The sequence below is a fragment of the Schistocerca americana genome, chromosome 5, assembly GCF_021461395.2.
Source record: "Schistocerca americana isolate TAMUIC-IGC-003095 chromosome 5, iqSchAmer2.1, whole genome shotgun sequence".
NCBI lineage: Eukaryota > Metazoa > Arthropoda > Insecta > Orthoptera > Acrididae > Schistocerca > Schistocerca americana.
In genome coordinates, this window is record NC_060123.1 from 532,929,243 (window position 1) to 532,949,413 (window position 20,171).

Consider the following 20,171-nt stretch of genomic DNA (forward strand, 5'->3'; position numbering starts at 1 on the left):
TGAGGCTAGAGAGGTTTCTTGGTTGACTTTAAAGGATGTACCAAAAATTAGTTGCATGTGCTGACTTCAGTGTTAATTTTATATGTGATTGTACAATAAAAAAGTATTCTTAAAGGTCTTAAATTCATACTTCAAGCAAAATGCATTTTTTCCAACCAGGGTGCAGGGAAACAGTAGCACAAGCATAGACAATATTGTTATTCATTTCCTCTCAGATATGGATGTACAAATTTTAGCACCAAATGTTTTGTACTCAAACAAATGTTTTGTATGATTACAAACTATATAGAGAAGCTGATCCTATGACAATAGAGAGATTTTAAACTTTGTTAAGAAATAAGGGTGGCTGGATGTTTATAGTGCCAGTAACATAGAAGACAAATATAATGCTTTCCTTAACAGATTTCTCAAGCTATTTGAAAGTTGCTTTCCATTAGAATGTTCTAAACAGGGTACTAGCAATAATAAAAGGCAACCTGGGTGGCTGACTAGTGGTATAAGAGTATCATGTAGAAGAAATTGGGAATTAAAATGTTAGAAATACTCACAATCGAGATCCAGTAGCCCATTATAAACAGTACCGTAAGGTGCTTATTAGGAATGCAGAGTATGTGGTATGCAAGTGGAAGACTTAATTCACGGGATAAAATTGAAACCTATGGTCAGTCGTGAAGGAAGTGTCTGGCCAGCAGCAAAATGTCGACGATGCAAAAACAGTACGTAATAAAAATGATTCTGTCACTGATAAATCACATATCTGTACAATATTTAACAATCATTCTCCAAACAATGCTGCTGAATTAAATAAAAACTTAATTTCTACTGGGAATCATATAACTCTCTTGGAAAATGCCTTTCCGAGACTGATGTCTGAAATACTCCTCTGTGATATTGACAACGGGGAGATTGAGTCAGTAATTAAATCACTGAAGAGTACGGACTCTCATGAGTATAGTGAAGTATCTAGCAGAATCTGAAGTACTGTGCTCCAGAAGTTGAACCATTATCGAAAAAGGGGAGTAGCTCACAATTGGTTCACAGCAGAAGATCATTCTCCACAATATCGAGAATAGATGTGTGGGGTCCAAGTGGGGCACGGTTAAATGGGGGGGGGGGAGGGGGAGGTTGGGTGCCCCAGGGGTCGTTTGCTGGGGTCGGCCCGCATCTCGTGGTCGTGCGGTAGCGTTCTCGCTTCCCACGCCCGGGTTCCCGGGTTCGATTCCCGGCGGGGTCAGGGATTTTCTCTGCCTCGTGATGGCTGGGTGTTGTGTGATGTCCTTAGGTTAGTTATGTTTAATTAGTTCTAAGTTCTAGGGGACTGATGACCATAGATGTTAAGTCCCATAGTGCTCAGAGCCATTTGCTGTGGTCGCTCTTGTGCCTTATTTAGATGGTATTACTGGTGTGTCTATTTCTGTTTGCTGGTGACGCTAGCTTGGTAGTAAAGGATGTTGTGCGCAACATTGGCCCTGTTTCAAATAGTGCAGTTCAAGACGTAAGTTCATGGCTTGTAGAAAATAAACTAATGCTAAATTAGAGTAAGACTCAGTTTTTAGCGTTTTTTAACACACGATTCAACAAAACTTGATGATTTAATTTCACAGAGTGGGCATATAATTAATGGTACTGAACAGTTCAAGTTTCTAGGTGTTCAGATAGACAGTAAACTGTCGTGAAAAACCCATGTTTAGAATCTTGTTCAAAGACCCAATGCTGCCATTTTTACTATTAGAACGGTAAGTAAGTGATCGTTCGACATGAAAAGTAGTATACTTCGCTTATTTCCATTCGATTATGACGTATTATATTTTTGGGTAACTCTTCCCATTGCCAGCCGGTGTGGCCGAGTTGTTCTAGGCGCTTCAGTCTGTAACCGCGCGACCGCTACGGTCGCAGGTTCGAATCCTGCCTCGGGCATGGATGTGTGTGATGTCCTAAGGTTAGTTAGTTTTAAGTAGTTCTAGGGGACTGATGACCTCAGAAGTTACGTCCCATAGTGCTCAGAGCCATTTGAACCATTTTTGAACTCATCCCATTCTCAAAAGGTGTTTTTTGCTCAGAAACGGGCGATTCAGGCAATAGCGATGTAAGTTCGCGAACCTCTTGTCGACCCCTGTTCATTAGCCTGGGTATTCTGACATTAGCCTCTCAATACATATATGTTTTCCTGTCGTTTCTTGGTAACAACATTAGCTTATTCCTAAAATCAGCACCTTTCACTCAGTAAATACTAGACAGAAATCCAGTCTACACTTGTATCGCACGTCCTTGACTCTTGTGCAGAAAGGAGTGCAGTATACTGCTGCGTCCATTTTCAGTAAGGTACCACAAGAATTAAAAAATCTTAGCAGTAATCCACGCGCTTCCAAATCCAAACTGGAGAGTTTTCTCGCGGGTCACTCCTTCTGTCGAGGAGTTCCTAGAAAAATGAAGCTGATTCCTGTGCCATATTGTTGACTGCGTTTGCACAAACTTTTGGCTTGTGGTTTTTTTTTGGATTCATAAACATTTTATTTTATCTGTTGATACTTTCAGTTTTAATATCATGAACTGACACGTTCCATGACCTTGGAAAGTTGCTCCTGAAGTTTGTCACACGGAACTAGACGTGTAAAATTAAAAAAAGGACTAAATCGTGCACAAAATCTTGCACCAACAACAGCTTCACGATTATAGATGGCTATAGACGCAGCACGGCTCGATATTTCTGCAGGGCCTTACAACGACTTGTTAAGTCCAAGCCACAGAAATTTGGAAATTTGTCGTAAATGCCTATGGGACCAAACTGCTTAGGTCAGCGGTCCCTAGGCGTACACACTACTTAATCTAACTTAAACTAACTTACCCTAAGGACAACACGTACATACTCATGCCAGAGGGAGGACTCGGACCTTCGAGGGGGCAGCAGCGCGTACCGTGACAAGACGGCCGAGACCACGCGGCTACCCCGTGCTTCATGCCACGTTGAGCTGCTGTACTAGGCCGGACAGGTGGAAGTACGACATCATATTAAAAGGTATCCCATGACTTTTATCACATTAGTGTAAATGTTCCATACTGTGCCACTGGAAACACCAGACACGACGGCTCTCTTTGTTATGGAAGCACCCATCATAGAAGCAACAACAATTAGCCCACATTCAGCTGCGACGTGGTGTACTCACAGCTTCACAGGGTACAGTTCTGACCACGACTGAGACGTGCAAAGTACTGAGGATGTTCCACGGATGCTGTTAGTGGTCAAATAAAACGGCGTAATCTGCGGGCTCGACTTGCATTTACTTACACTGCTGGCCACAAAAATTGCTACACCACGAAGATGACGTGCTACAGACGCGAAATTTTACCGACAGGAAGAAGATGCTGTGATATGCAGATGATTAGCTTTTCAGAGCATTCACACATGGTTGGCGCCGGTGGCGACACCTACAACCTGCTGACATGAGGAAAGTTACCAACCGATTTCTCATGCATAAACAGCAGTTGACCGGCGTTGCCTGGTGAAACGTTGTTGTCATGCCTCGTGTAAGGAGGAGAAATGCGTACCGTCACGTTTCCGACTTTGATAAAGGTCGGATCGTAGCCTATCGCGATTGCGGTTTATTCTGCTCGCGTTGGTCGAGATCCAATGACTGGTAGCAGAATATGGAATCGGTGGGTTCAGAAGGGTAATACGGAACGTCGTGCTGGATTCCAACGGCCTCGTATCACTAGCAGTCGAGATGATAGGCGTCTTATCCGCATGGCTTTAACGGATCGTGCAGTCACGTCTCGATCCCTGAGTCAACAGATGGGGACGTTTGCAAGACAACAACCATCTGCACGAACAGTTCGATGACGTTTTCAACAACATGGACTATTAGCTCGGAGACCATGGTTGCTGTTACCCTTGACGGTGAATCACAGACAGGAGCGCCTGCGATGGTGTACTTAACGTCGAACCTGGGTGCACGAACGGCAAAAAGTCATTTCTTCGGATGAATCCAGGTTATGTTTACAGCATCATGATGGTCGCATCCGTGTTTGGCGATATCGCGGTGAACAGACATTGGAAGCACTCATTTGTCATCGCCATACTGGCGTATCACCCGACGTAATGGTATTGGTTACACGTCTCGGTCACCTCTTGTTCACACTGACGGCACTTTGAACAGTGGACGTTACATTTCAGATGTGTTACGACCTGTGGCTCTACCCTTCATTCGATCCCTGCGAAACCCTACATTTCAGCAGGATAATGCACGACCGCATGTAGCAGGTGCTGTACGGGCCTTTCTGGATACAGAACATGTTCGACTGCTGCCCTGGCCAGCACATTCTCCAGATCTCTCAGCAACTGAAAACGTCTGGTCGATGGTGGCCGAGCAACTGGCTCGTCACATTACGCCAGTCACTACTCTTGATGAAGTGTGATATCGTGTTGAAGCTGCATGGGCAGCTGTACCTGTACACGCCATCCGCGCTCTGTTTGACTCAATGGCCAGGCATATGAAGGCCGTTATTACGGCCAGAGGTGGTTGTTCTGGGTACTGATTTCTTAGGATCTGTGCACCCAAATTGCGTGAAAATGTAATCACATGTCAGTTCTAGTAGAATATATTTGTCCAATGAATATCCGATTATCATTTACATTTCTTCTTGGTGTAGCAATTTTAATGGCCAGTAGTGTCATGTCCAATCGTGCGTTTCTCGCTGTGTTTCGATATTTTTCTCCAACCACTGTAGGTCGCCGTCTGAGTAGAAGCTAGCATCGTCTCATTTGGGACCTGTAACGGTCCCGGTGAGCAGAGGCGCAGCTGGGAGCGGAAGAATGGCGCCTGACGACAGGGCGGCCGCACCTGGGACGCCGGCGAGGCGGCCATTCTTCTTAATTCTGCGCCGCAGACGCCCAACTTCCAGGCAGCAACTCGGCTCCTCTCTTATAATAACATTACGGGCCGGCTCCTCCGCGGCGCGGCGCTGCGATTTTCCGAATCACTGAGACGTGGCGCGACTCGCCAAGTGGCGCACACACACACAGCTTCCAGCTCGGCGAGGGCGCCGCCCTCTCCCGGGGGGAGTTCATCTATTATCACACACCTGTCGCTATCAAAATGAGCAACAATGCTACAAAAACGCGCCATCAACTTGATTGGAGTAATTCCACCGTACACCATTCGGTACACATGGGTTGCCGGTAAACCAATGAAAGATGAAAGTGATAAAACACAAACACGGTCCTTAGTAGGCTGTAATGCGATGTTTATTTAACCCTTCGGTGGGCGCGGTTTTCATACTTCCATGAGTGGGCGCGTTGCGGCTTTTGCACCGCAATTAGTTTTACATTTTTAACCTAAGGAAAAATAATCATCCCATCAGTAATAAATAGGTAAAATGCATCAATTTCTTTTCCCGTAGTTTCAGAACTACCTTTTGGACCTGGAAAAACTTTTAGGATGTTCTTGGCCTTGGTTTTAGGAGAAGAAGGAAGCGATTTACTTATCCAAATAGTTTCTTTATCTTTTCCTAAGGAAAATCGGCAGTCCTCTGTTTGTTGTTTCCCCTCTTCAACCAAGTGGTCATCTGTTTCCTCTGTTGATTGTTCGGAGTCACTGCTGTGGTTTTCTTCTTCAATAACTTCCTCTTCCGACTCAGATTCACATGAATCTGACAAATCTTGTAATTCTTCTTCTGACAGTTCTCGCAGTACTTTCTCATAGTCTTCAGGGCGTACAATTAGACGGTGCCTGTCAAATGCCTCCTTTTTCTCCATTTCCACGCTTTTATGAGACCTAACGAAAAACAGGTTTTTGTAAAAGTAATATATTGTAATAAATCAATATCCAAGACTGTAAAAAGTAATGAAAATTAAATATGGGAACTTTCATTCGATTCGAATATTCATTATATACTAATATAAAAGAAAGATTGCCTTAAGGCAAAAGAAAAACACAAGTATAGAAAATACTTACATCACAAGGCGACTAGCGGCAAACAATCGCAAACGCAACACTCACGTTTCAAACAATAGCCACCAAACTGCTGAAAGCGTGAATAGCGAAAATGTAGTAAGTGGTAACATCCGTTGAGAACAACAAATACGTATCTGGACGTGGACGCAACTGTAACGCTATCTGTGATACTAACAGAAAAGTAAATCTTGCGGCTATCTACCGCAGGCGCGCCCACCGAAGGGTTAATCGTCTAAATAGCTAATTTCGACTAAGTGTCACTGCTAAGCACATTTGTAACATCTGTATTTCATGTCATTTTCAAATCACTCTTAATTACAAGTAAAAAGTAGCCACATTCCGTCATTTTACGAAACCATACTACAGTGACGCCTTTAAAGATCGTGTTCTGAACTTTGCTCTATGTCCAACAACATGGTAACCATGTTGTTGTACTTTTACGTTTATTAAGCATCTAGAGGCTAAGGATCACCAAATACAAAATTTTAAATTTGAACGTAATGACCAGCAGGATTTTGGAACATACGGGTTTCGAACATTATGAGTAACCTCAAAGAAAACAGTTTATTAAGAAAGAGCCAAAAATGATTCAGAAAATATCTTCTTGTGAAAAACAACTAGCCCTTCATTCTCACGAAATAAAGAGTGCTACCGGCAGGGGATGTCAAATTGATTCCATATTTTTAGATTTCCAGAAGGATTTTTACATAATTCGTCACAGGCGGCTTCTTATAAAATTGCGCGTCTTTGGAATGTAGATTAAGAGAAAGCTTTTGGCAGTGTTGACTGGAATACATTGTTTCAAATTCTAAAGGTGGCAGAGGTAAAATACAGGGAGCGAAAGGCTATTTACAATTTGTACAGAAACCAGATGGCAGTTATAAGAGTCGAGGGGCATGAAAGGGAAGCAGCGGTTGGGAATGGAGTAAGACAGGGTTGTAGCCTCTCCCCGATGTTATTCAATCTGTATATTGAGCAAGCAGTAAAGGAAACAAAAGAAAAATTCGGAGTATATATTAAAATCCATGGAGAAGAAATAAAAACTTTGAGGATCGCCGATGACATTGTAATTCTGTCAGAGACAGCAAAGGACTTGGAAGAGCAGTTGAATGGAATGGGCAGTGTCTTGCAAGGAGGATATAAGATGAATATCAACAAAAGCAAAAAGAGGATAATGGAATGTAGTCAAATTAAGTCGGGTGATGCTCAGGGAATTAGATTAGGAAATGAGACACTTAAAGTAGTAAAGGAGTGTTGCTATTTGGGGAGCAAAATAACTGATGATGGTCGAAGTAGAGAGGATATAAAATGTAGACTGGCAATGGCAAGGACAGCGTTTCTGAAGAAGAGAAATTTGTTAACATCGGGTATAGATTTAAGTGTCAGGAAGTCGTTTCTGAAAGTATTTGTATGGAGTGTAACAATGTATGGAAGTGAAACATGGACGATAAATAGTTTGGACAAGAAGAGAATAGAAGCTTTCGAAATGTGGTGCTACAGAAGAATGCTGAAGATTAGATGGGTAGATAACATAACTAATGAGGAGGTATTGAATAGAATTGGGAAAGAAGAGGAGTTTGTGGCATAACTTGACAAGAAGAAGGGACCGGTTGGTAGCACATATTCTGAGGCATCAAGGAATCACAAATTTAGCATTGAAGGACAGCGTGGAGGGCAAAAATCGTAGAGGGAGACCAAGAGATGAATACACTAAGCAGATTCAGAAGGATGTAGGAGATGAAGAAGCTTGCACAGGATAGAGTAGCATGGAGAGCTGCATCAAACCAGTCTCAGGACTGAAGACCACAACAACAATGGAATGTCGTATCAGTTGAGCAACAGGATTCGTGATTTCCCGAAGGTCAGAGTTCCTAGTAATTGACAGAAAGTCATCGAGTAAAACAGAAGTAGCATGTGTCGTTCCGTAAGGAAGTATTATAGATGTTCGCTGTTCCTGATCTACATAAACGATTTAGGCGACAAAGTGAGCAGCCTTCTTTGATTGACTGCAAATGATGCTGTCATATACCGTCTTGTAAAGTTATCAGATGATCAGAATTAATTGAAAAATGATTTAGACTGGATGTCTGTATAATGCGAAAAGTGGCAATTGACTTTAAAGAATGAAAAATGAGAAGTTATCCACATGCTAACTTTCGACTGACTGTTCCGTTAGTTTTCCTTCTTTCTGTTTTTTATTTTGTCAGGATTAGATTCCAAGTAGTTAGCTGAAAAATTGTGTACCAGTATTTCAATACATTTCAACAAACATTTTACCTGGACAACAGCTACTGTCCTCATCGAAAATTAAAATATTTAGCAATGCTCTACTGACATTTCTCTCACATAGGTGTTACGCAGCAGCTGTCGTCAGCGTAGGGTGTCGACAGAGGTAATTTTGGTGTTTCCATTGATTTTATCACCGTTTGCTAGACTGTTTCATCCGACAACAGATTATTTTCACATGTATTAATCTTTTTAGGTTCTGTACATCATCACTAGCTTCTTTTGACACGCAGTATCACATGCCTTTGTAGATCAACTCTTAGAAAGTCGTTAATGTTAGCCCCTTTCAAGTCTGTCCGCAGTAAGCCAGATGAGAGTACAAGGCATCGTAATCCACGCTGCCGTTTATAAAAATGTGAGCAATACGTAAAACGACATGGTATTCTCTCCTATACTTCACAGAGGTAAATAACAATTATCAAGAGTTTCATGGAGGTCGTCGGGTATTTTAGTAACTACGCAAACTAAGCCTTTCTCCACTTGGTAGAACATGTGCTATGGATACACTTTTGCCGGCCAAAGTGGCCGTGCGGTTCTAGGCGCTGCAGTCTGGAACCGCGAGACCGCTACGGTCACAGGTTCGAATCCTGGCTCGGGCATGGATGTGTGTGTTGTCCTTAGGTTAGTTAGGTTTAAGTAGTTCTAAGTTCTAGGGGACTAATGACTTCAGAAGTTGAGTCCCATAGTGCTGAGAGCCATTTGAACCATTTGATACACTATTTTCCCGCTCAAATATTTTTATTTATTCAGAGTGATGGTCAAGTAAGCCTGCAACTATGATACTATTCATTACAAATGGCAGTTTTTTGTTCCTTCAATATAAAAGAATTGCCAGGATAGTGTCTTTCTTCTACTTACCGTTGAATTTTTACAATCTCAGGGTTACTGCGTTAAGTTCCTCACGAAACATAAACTGATGACACATGTCATCACTTGTGGCTTTGACAGTTCCATGAACGGTGCTTGCAGAATCGTTGTTCAGTAAGAGTTTTCACTCACTATGCTTCATGTCATACTACGTTATCAGCTTGGGGCAGCAGGTGTTTAGGTCTTGCACTTTGTCATCTAAGCCGACATTAATTACTAATTGTATAACATAGGTGTCTGTATCTAAAATAAAAACATAAACAACACATCCTGGTTTAAAAGAAGCTAATAACAATTCCAAAAGCATGCTGCTGATCCTGAATAAGTATTTAAAGAGACCAAACAGTTAAGATCATCAGTCCTCCACTCACTCCACCTGAGCAGAAATAGGGTAATCAGTCTGTCGGCGTATAGAGTAAATTCTGTGTGAAAGTGTGAGAAATTGTTCAGTATGGTTGAAAAATGGCTCTGAGCACTATGGGACTTAACACATATGGTCATCAGTCCCCTAGAACTTAGAACTACTTAAACCTAACCAACCTAAGGACATCACACAACACCCAGTCATCACGAGGCAGAGAAAATCCCTGACCCCGCCGGGAATCGAACCCGGGAACCCGGGCGTGGGAAGCGCGACACTACCGCACGACATGTTCAGTATGTTTGTGTATCTTGTATCTGAGGTGGAATCTGGGAAAACGCCTAAAAATTATACCCACGATGGCCGGCACATCGACCCCTCGTCGTTAATTAGCCGGACGGATTCGATTCGGGTCGACATATCTCGCTGTCCTGGAAACGGTCGCGTTAACAAACACAGCTGCGCAGGCGGGTTTCTCAAAACCTTATTTGAGCCTTTATTAACCCAACGAATGTTTCCGACGCTTGTGAAAATAGCAATACGAAAACGCACACTTTCCACTGCAATGCACTTCGTTTATGTGGGCCTACATCTCGACAACTGTAGTGTAAATCTGGGTGGAGTGGGGATCGGGGCGGGGGTCGTGCAGGCTTGGCCTTACTTTGACAAACAGCTTTTGTTAAACCAAAATTTTCAAGTATGGACAAACAATGATTAATTTAAAATTTCTTCATCACAATGTTAAAAAAATTGAGATTTACTCCATCCCTTAACACTAAAACTGGAGGCACCAATAAAATGCATAAACAGTTCACAATAATCGATCTCTTGACTATAAAATCAATAATCACAAAACGACAATAGCTGACGAACAGAATCACTTAACACAAACAATAAATCAGAAAAAAATAGCCCTCACATTTAATTGGGCTTTTGTATATTGGTATATCAAGTAAATAAGAAGAGCGTTCAATAAGTAATGCTACACAATTTATTCTTGGCCAATCTCGGTTGAAAAACCGCGGAATTTGTTGTGGAACATCGTGGAATGTTCCCGCTTCAGCCACCACAGTTTCACGAAGCTCCGCTAGGTGATGACCCTAAACGTAGCTTTTAAGATGGCGTCTGTAACTGAGGTGTGTTCCAGGCAGAGAGCTATCATTGAGTTTCTTTTGGCAGAAAACCAGAGCATCTGCGATATTCATAGGCGCTTGCAAAATGTCTACGCGAACCTGGCAGTGAAAAAAAGCACGGTGTATCGTTGGGGAAGCCATCTGCCATCATCGGAACAAGATGGGGCAAACCTGTTCGATCTCCCTCTTGCCATCCTGCTGCGTACAGCTGCGACAGTTGGACTTCAGCGTATCTGTTACCATAAAAATGCAAACGAACTTCCCCTTCTGCATGGCAAGGCAGGGCCTCACACAAGTCTGCGCACCCAGGAAAAGCTCACGAAACTACATTGGACCGTTCTTCCTCATCCACTCTACAGCCTTGTTCTCGCAACTTCCGACTTCCATCTGTTTGGCCCAATAAAGAATGCACTCTGCGGGAAGCAGTACTTTGATGATGAGAGGTTATTGATGCAGTAACTCGTTGGCTCCAACAACAACCAGTAGAGTGTTATCATGCTGGCTTACAGGTCCTTTCGGTAGGTGCAGTAAGCCCGTCAATTGAACGGAGATTATGTTGAAAAATATGATTTTGTAGCCCAAAGAGTGGGAAATAAAATGGTGTGTTGGAATCCAGAATAGCAGCAACCTGATTTCAGAAACAAAGTGTGGCGTTACTTACTAGGCGCCCCTTGTATTAGATCTACTAACTATTCCCTTCACCAGCTACTCACTGTTAGCAATATAACTACCAACCAGCTAAAACACTACATACGGAACTTGAGAAGTAACAGTTCTCTGTACAATAGCGTATACAATTCTGGTTATGCTTGCAGTGTAATAATAACAAACGATAACATAGCTCTCCCTTCAGGAAAACAAACACACTCCCAGCGAGCAAGCAAACACATTAATTTCAACATACTGCGCTGTGCACACGGTCCTTCAATGTGGAACATAACTGGCACATCATTACACTCATTTACATACACAACTGAACAAGAATCTACTGTCGGTAACCAAAACACATTTTTGGTTCTCCTCTCGTCATAGGGAATTCCCATATTTGTGTTTATTCTGGAATTTCTGTCCTCACGCTCGGTAAAGATGCCAACTACCTTGTGGCCTATTGTGTCCACATTCGGATGTCATGCCTCACGCCGACCTTAGTGCAGTCCCAGCCCCAGCACTTTGCCTACCGGCCCTCAAATAGACTTCCAACTCGTTGGCTGTCCACTGTTCCTTCCCCGAAGGTCACGCTGTGGGCACTATGATGCCCTCCGCCTGCTATGGTATTTGAGATGAGTGGATCCAACTCCCTTATTCGATCCCAGAGCCACCCCAGAATCTTCAGCTGCTCGCACCACGTATAATGGTAGAGGCTTCCGTTGACATCAGTAAGTCATTGCATCTTCCCCTACACTATCTCAACCTCCAAGCCCGGCACACTTCCATCAACGTGGCCCACGACCACCCAACACAGCCACTCCCCCATTGGCTGCTGGCGATACGCTGTAGGCTCCTCAACTTCTCCAAATGGTCACGGCGCTGGCTTTCAGATGTATTATTGGCGCTGGCTTTCAGACGTTTCATTATCGCAAGCGGATCAAATCATAGCCTCTCTCCATATCGCACCATCTCAGGTGAGCTCAGATAAGAGCTAGCTGCAGCACAAATTCTGCCTACCACACTCTATAGCCCAGGCTTGTAGCCCTATTCTGTATCGTCCACAACGTTGTGTTCTGTACGTAGTAATGTCATTTTCGGTTTGGTAGCCGAAATTGCTATTCTGTATGTTACTGAGGCCTGCCGAATTTTTATGTGCTGTACCAAAATAGGGTGGTGAGGTGTTGGTGAGGCCATTTGTTCAGTTCGGTGTGCTTTGACTGTAGAGACAATTTTTTGTTTTATAAATACTGAGTAATTTTTAGATTTGGATGTAGTGGTTATGTGCTATTGAAGAATCACCAGGACCCATCGAAGTGGAAAGTGAGTTGCATAAACATTATTATGATGTGTTTCAATTGAGAATCATGGAAGTGGACACAGTGCACATGGTACTGCTACAAAGAAGGCCAGAGCAATGAAGGCGGGCAAGGAAGCTCGAGAAAATGCAGCGTCACGCGATTTGACAACATAATCTTTGGGACAAGACAACCCCTTTTGAAATGCCTGAGAGCAACTTTATTGCGAGGTACTAGATGGCCTGTAATTTAGTTCAGGAACTGCGAGCCCATAAAAGACCTGTAGTCCTTCTTTTGCAGCTGAAGATATAGTTGTTTAGCAAGTCCTGAAATGACTAAATCAGTTAAAATTCCCTGTCACCCACCAAAGTTTAACGCAGATAGCTATTCTGAGGATGCCCAGTCATACTGGTCGAAACCGGTCCTCGTATTTTAGTGCTGAAGACGTCTAATCATAGCTGAAATCTGGATACGCAAGATCAGCAAAAGACCAAAGGGATTGCGACTGACTGCTGTGTTCCTTACGTTCCTTATAAACTGTGCTCGTTCCAATGTATATTAACCCACTTCATGCTTTCAGCAAGTGAAATAAAATTGTTTTAGGCCAAGTTTCTTCATGCTGAGTATGTGTTCCCCTTTCCTCTACAGCGCTTGGCACTGAATAATTACTTTACTGTCTCGTCTCAGGGCCACATGCAAAGACAATGTTACCGTGTCACATTTTTGAAAGAGGTTTTTTTATTCTATTTCCACCAATATATGTCACAGTATGGTTGCCAGCAGCTTAACCAGAGGAGGATCAGAAGTCGAATTACGATCAAGATTGTCATTCCTGAAAGTTATTAGCTATTTATACATCCTTCATAAATTTGCTTATCCCGTTGTGTTAACTTAAAATAATGAAACAAGATTATAATGCTGTCAGTATATTAAATGCATTAGGTTATTGGCAAATAAGCCGAGCAGAATCTCGATGCGTGACGTTATTGAAACGTTTTACCCAAATTAACCGAAGTTAATGCGACGTTTCCCAGCCAGAGGCAGTATGCATCGTATCTGCAAATATATAGTATGTAATAAACTACGTAACTTTTATCTTATAGAAATTATAAGTAACGTGATCGGAATATGGTCACATAGCACTAGCGTAATTTATATTTATGCTCCGTGGTATATTGTGGTAAGGCAGACAGTACTTCGCATTATTTCTTCTGTTCGTTTCAAGAGTTGAGCGACAATAAACTGCTCATCAATACGCAACCTAATCTCTCTTATTATTATAGTATACGCGCAACATACACGATGAAGATAGTAGAATTATGGCATAACTTTCCTTAAAACGTAATTAACGTTGAGTGAGAGTATGTTATATTTCTACCAGTGGTCCACCGATGAATCCTGTGAGCATATTTATTTCACTTCCATATGGACCATATTGACCTGTTCCGATCGTAAGAGCACATCAATTACGGAGTACGCTTTTTCTGGTTCCATTCCTAGTTGATTAGGACCCCGGATGCTACATCAGTGATATTGGTCTCATTTGTGTCTGGTATTTGATACCCTTAGCAGATGTGCTACATATTTGTAGAATTCTCTCTATAAATCCAACAATAATATTGGTCTTATATATTGCTCACTTCATGTGGTCTTTCCATTTGTTATTGCTTCGACGTGCTGCCACCCGAGTAATTTGTATAATGTTCTATACACTTTAAGTTGTCTGTATTAAAATTAACACACTATTGCATTGTTTTCGAGTCTTTGCAGTTGTTACGAAAATGTTATGTACCTGTGAATTATCTATCGAAGGCGACGCGCTGTCGGCCCCGGTATTTGAATAAAATGACTGAATGTGTGAAAATCAAATTAGTAAATGACTGTAGTTTTTCTCATTGAGCAATGGAACAACGGTCATTGTTGATAGCAATGCGCATTCTTCCTATTGTGTCTAATATGCATCTAAGAAGAAAGCATTAATTTCAAAATAAAATTCTCTCCTGAAGTTTTTACCATTTACGAGCCATAGTAATTTAACACCATGAGTCCTGTGGCGCCTGTATCTGACAGAAGCGAGAGCACCAGATTCACAGTTCGGAGGCAAGGGCGAGATCATAAGTAATTTGTGCTTGCTCAAAATGATCGGAAGTCACTGTTAAATGATCCGCAAATAATGTCAGGAGCGTGCTTTGCTTTTAGCAGAATGAAATCCGTGGCTGAACGCGAATCGCATTCGGCACACTTCGCCTGTTTACCATGATCTGTTGAGCTCGCAGTTCCAGCTAGCTTTTCTGCAATAAATATTGCAAGAATCATAAATCACGTACCACAACAAAATTATCCTCACCGTGAACTGTCCGAGAGACGAAGGCAAAGGAGGAGAATTGCTTCAAAACCATATGCTACAATATGAATGCAGTCCTCATTTTAAGAGCATTATCAGATAACGCATCGGAATATGAATTGGATGGGTACTGGGGGTACGTCACGCCATACTGACGTTACTTGTGCTGTGTCAAACTGACATATTCATTTTGTACATTCGAATATTTTTCAAGTATGTTGCAACAGTTTCAATTCATTTAATTTATAACATCTTCTTTGTATATTTAGGCTACTTTTTATAACAATACACGCATAACAGCTAAGCTATAGTTACAGTTTTCCATAATTTGTGGCAGCCAATATGTATTCCAGTTGTTAGTCATAGTTGTTTGTCAGAAGAGGTTTCCTGTTGGCTGTTGTTACAGTTTATGACAAATATCGAACTACAAAAGCACGATAATTCGATGTGTACAACTAAAGTGGTGCGAAAAGTTCAGTTACATTTTTTCAAATGCTACATCAGATTCTTTACACATGCATTGTCCTTGATTTTTTTATAATAAGAATTACTTTTGTTTGTTCTTTACAAAGTTCCGAGTCCTGCATCTTTGGAGCAAATTATGCATCCATTACATGGGGAGTTTTCGTTCGTTCCGTAGCCAGCAGACGAAAGGTTTATAAGAGGAATTAGTCGGCCAAATACTTCGGTCAGCGCTATTACTGTCACTAGTCTCTCAACCGCGCACTCTTTTGCTGTTGATGTCCCCTCTGCAACTGGCAGGAGCACCCTATCCTAAATGTGGCCCTGTAAAGTGGTTGTTCATAAGAACACTAGTACATCATGTGAGGTCAGTAACTTTGGAATCCTGCTAATTAACTGGCATATGAAATCGCAACATGAATCTGGACTTGTTGGCTTAGCACACAAAAGCAAGCGCTTAGTGTCGGAAAGGAACAGTAACAGCCTTACACCTTACGCCACTGGGGCCCATTTACATACTCCGCATTACAGACTGCAAAGTGAGGTGTTCCATCTCATATAAATTATGATAATTACCTCAGTAACACGTACAGGCCTTCAAACTTGTTACGCACAAATTGAGACGCGTATAGCATATGTGAAGTGACGTGACATTACACGGGACGCGCACTTTCCGAACATGTCGTGCACGCCCTGCATACACTGAGACGCATACACATTCTATGTCCTTGCCAGTCGGCGATGTGCTTCGATGACAGAATATAGACGCGCGCCTTGTAATCCGTAAACGATTTTGCGAAAAATTTTCATTATAAATGATCTTTACATTGCTTGTGGCTCTATACGCCAGCTTCATGGTGAAGTACCAATCATAGGCACCCATAATTTTGGTATTGGTCATAATGGTTGTGAAATTCACCTTTAAGTAAGACGCTGTATGACACTGTACGTAATAAATAATAGTGGTCGTTATGATTTTACCTTTGGTGTACATTACTGAATATATTGCTGCGTACGAAAATTAACTAAAATACCGAATTTTTCTTTAGGCTTGGGAGGAGGTCTCTGTCCGTCTCCAATCTCGAGAGAGTGCCTTTTATGTAGCGTATTCAACTCCGACCGCACACCCATCAGAATGAAATATTCATAACATCCCTTATATCTCCGAAACTGGTCTAGTTATCGAAACGAGATTTTGGCTACTGATAGCACACAACGAGGAGAGTAATTTGTCAAATGATTAACACAAAGAACTTTATTATCTACGACGATATAACAGAAGCTATAGAATTTATTTAATTTTTTCAATCCAGTACTGTATTTTTAAGAATCATTCAAAGCTAGTGCAAGGAGAATTTCTTAGTGTGAAAATAAAAATGGACTTTCTTCTCTTACGTTACTGTAAGTTATTGTCCTCTGTCGTGCACAGTTGCTTGTTTGATGAGACACTGTTTCAGGGTTCTGTCATAATAGCTACTCCAAGGTGAGTTTGTGCATATTATACCGTGTTTTGGAAAAGGACGCACAATGAAACCTGTCAACAAGAGAAATGTAGCCGTTAATCATAAACGATGATGCTTCTTCGAATGAGAAAATGTTAACAATTCGCGCAAAAATAAATTGGCGATTCTGTTGCCATTCTGACGGGATCCCGTAACCATTGTATTTTTATTAGTGGACGACTGAAATGGAGACGTACCAAAGGATTTTCTTCCTGTTTTTCATCTGTGAAATGTGGAAATAACAATGAGTGTGTCCTTCAGGCGGAGTGACACATAATTGCCAGACGTTGGTTACTCGGCACACTAATAATGTGTGTGTCACGGATAAGAAAATTATTATTCACAAGAGTAGGCAGTTGACCTGCTGCACAAAATGATGGTCAGTGTACTGCCAGCAGCGACAAGAATGCAGAAGTTGTCCTGGTATGCCTTGTAAGTGGGACAGTTCACGTCGTTAGAGAAACATTGCCGTGAATGTAGGTCTGTCTTTGTCAGCGGAACATTTCAGTAAATTAAGTACATCAGATCACCACTCTCTTTTAGGACACTCATAGTTAGTTAGTTAGTTAGTTAGTTAGTTAGTTATGTGTTCCATTGATCAGTCTCGCGGTAACCGTTATGATGTGGAACGTGTCAAGTGCATACGGAATGCGCACATGAATCAAGCTTTCCCTTTTTTTTTTTTAAAAAAAAAAGGCTTAGGATACGCGTACCTTACAAATTAGACACAGTGAAAAAAATTCAGTTTCCTTTAACTGATCAATTATCAGCAGGCTTCTGACACGGAAATTAAGCTAGTCTCATGTCAGCAGGATGTAAAGTTTTGAAATTATCACAATTTCAAGAAATTACTTACACTGAAAAATACCATTGAAGACTATGAAATATTCGATTATTACTGCCATTATCGCTATTAATTTCTTCATTCTACAGCTCCAACACAGGTGCTTGAAGGACGCTTTTAATGCTATTTGACCATTTGTTGAAGCAGTTGCCCAAAAACGGGTTAATATTTAGTCCGCAGCAAATGGTTGTGGCGTTCTGTAGTAACTGGACCGTAACAAGTAGTAATGTAGTTCCTCCCATGTCTATGGAGAACATTTCAAGCTATTATCGGACATCTCAAATTATTCTTAGATTTCATTAAAACTGAATTAACTGATGCAGACGCTATTCCATAATAGAAATTTCGTTACATTACTTTATTTACTTGTGCTTAGCAACGACCTACTTATTTGCTTGGTATACTTCATTCTAGAAACTGGTCACCGTAATTCCGCCTAATCCGAACAAATCGGTAATCCGAACAAGGTCCGGGGCCAATTAATTCGGATTAACGGGACTCTACTGTATTTTCATTGCGATGGCTTCTTAATTAAACTGGCCCTGAAGCTGTTGGTGTGACCAACGACAGAGGGCTCGTCAAATCTGCTCCCGGGACGGATTCCTTGGTCAGCTAAAGTGTATTTTTGAGAATACGGTAGGTGATAAATCCTCTCACGCTCCTTCTTGCCGTGTTCTAAAGTACACATTGTTTGTCAGACGCAACGCTGACTTCTCTTGCAAGGTATTTTGTAGACCCCAGATGTTCTGTGACCTGTCAGATCTTTAACGTTCTCAGTAATTGTCGGATATTTGACAGAGGTCAGATCAATTTGATTTTATGTCTCTTTAGAAATCGGCTTATCTTACCGAAACGGATCCCCTGCACCGCAAGGAAGACATTTTTTTCTTACTCCTCGTCTGTGTCCTTATCGCTTGTTATCGCTTTATTTATTTTGTGATCGCTGAAGCCGTTGTTCCTGAACAAGTTGCGTAGGTGGCTCATTCCTTGGGGCCGGTTACCGGTGTTTGATATGGTTTTTGCACGCTGTACCAAATTCTTTAACATATTACGCTTATGTGCTGGGTGATGACGGCTCCTGGCGTGCAAGTGCAGATCGGTGTGTGCAGGTGTCCTGTAGTCACCGTGCCGAATGCATCCATTTATTTGCGGCGAACTAGGACGCCGAGGAAGAGCAAGGCATCGTCGTTGTCTGCTTCCAAAAAATCACACCACTAATAGAGACGTTGGCCAACAGGTCAGCGCGGCTTGCGATCTAGCGATCGCGAGGTTGAAGTGGGCACATCGAACGAGTAGTCAATGTATGCCCGTTTATGTGATACCGGAATACCAATGACGTCACAGTCAACAACTAGAGAAAGGGGGCGTACCAGTGCCCTAGCAGCAGTCATTTCACTTAACAAAGACCGGAGAGTAGATGGCGTGGCATTTCAACCAGTTGACGCGCCTGGAAATCTGTCATATTTGTTTTAGCAGCCATTGCATCTGGCCTCAAGATTGACTCCTCAGAGCAGTTGAGTCTGCAGCATTAAACAGGTGACGTAATAAGTGGTGTCAGGGGGCAGTAGAAGACGATTCTGTTTCGTGAGAAAGACCGACCGAATTGTAATCCATCACAGTATTTGGAGGCAGCGCCCCAAAACGCTAATTTTCTGTCATTAATATTATCAAAACTACGCATTTAATATCCTTGAGATTCAAGTATAGGCAACTCTAAATAGCAGATTATCACCCACGTATTTCAAAAGTCATAACGATAAGGAAAACTAGGAAGAAAAATTAAACGTAAAGGCAGATGAGGCAATTCGTGTATCTTCGAGTTCCGCCTAAACTTCCCACCCAAGTGAAGTCTTTGTGCTGCCTCATCAGTTTGGAATGAGTAGCTGCGAGGCACAGAAGTTGTCTATTGCTATCGGTTGTATTTCAATTCAATAAAGAGATGTTAAGTTCCCAACAGTCAAAAGAATATGTAAATGTGCGATCAGTTGCCTATATTTAGATGAAAAACTTGTGAAATCGTTAACGACGTGTAAACTGTAATTCAGTTTCTCTTGTTCCACTAGAATAAATACGAGTGGCATCCCAAAAAAGTACAAAAATCAGTCATTTAATAAGTATCTGTTTCTCGCTAACAGTTCATTACAACCTCCAGATAACGGATCTTGACCTACATGCTGTTTACTGTGAAGGAAACATTAGATGACTGATGGTTAGCGAACTTTAGCAGAAAGCCCATGCATTTCACTGAGAGCCGTGAAAGTAACTAGGCACCCTGTGTGTATTGTGTTCTGTATAAAGGGAACGTTCACACGTACTCTGTGGTAACACAGAGGAGGCGGATACTTGTAAAGATATGCAAATATGCAAAAGACATATCGTGTCGAACCTTCTTTTAACCGGAGTAGTGCAGCAGTTCGACGTGGCATGGACTCAACAAGTTGTTGGAAGTCCCTTGCAGAAATATTGAGACATCCTGCG